We start from the raw sequence: 879 nt of genomic DNA on the forward strand, positions 1-879 counted from the left end.
AATATGCTTAGTGCATAGTGAAAGCCTTTTTCCCAATCTTAGCATCATTAGTGAAAAAACAAAGATTTTCTCAATAATTTCTGGGAACACTGTACATCCCTTCGGTCTCAGACAGCCAGTCGACATAGCATTTTGGCTAAGCTTTTGCATCAGTTCTCTCCCACAGGCAGTCAAGGCTGGTGAAGAGGGGGTGGGGGGTGGGGGTGGGAGGGGGGGGGTTACTTTGCGGATTCAAATAAATCAAATGTGGGTTTAATCTCATGGGTAACAGAGATCGTATTTCCACATGAAATGATTAAACATCCAGGTAAAAACACGGAAATCAGACCAAACTGGATCAGTTATCACACCATCCAGCATAAGAAAATCTGAAACTACACAGCTGGGATACAACAATCAGACAAGAAGTTCTGGGGATATTTTCAAACAATCGGGTCTAATGTGCATCCACCCTTCCTGATGTCCCCCTGTATACACTGAAGACATTGCAGCAAATTTGACTGTAGTCTAGTCCCAAAGAGTCAAGGTAGCTGGGAGTAACCAGCATGCAGCTTGGTTTCCTAATTAAATTGTTGTCATGAAACAATAACCTTGTAAGGTAAGTGCACCTTTAACATGATAGCTAGCCTACATCTGTCACAGACCAGTGAAGATCTGTGTTAGAATAGTGCTTCAGCAAACCATGCTTGCAGAGGCACAGGTGGTCAGGCATATGTCATCGCACCTATCCCAGTTGCATAAACCTCTGCTCATGAAGTTGCTCAGTGGATTGTCTGGTCCAGACCATAGCCATATAGCTTGAAAAAAGGTGAGTGTGTAATCAACAACCAACATAGCTTCTGCTATAACATGCCATGTCAGAAAACAAGAAGACAAATA

The sequence above is a fragment of the Haliotis asinina genome, chromosome 1 (assembly GCF_037392515.1).
Source record: "Haliotis asinina isolate JCU_RB_2024 chromosome 1, JCU_Hal_asi_v2, whole genome shotgun sequence".
NCBI classification, from domain to species: domain Eukaryota; kingdom Metazoa; phylum Mollusca; class Gastropoda; order Lepetellida; family Haliotidae; genus Haliotis; species Haliotis asinina.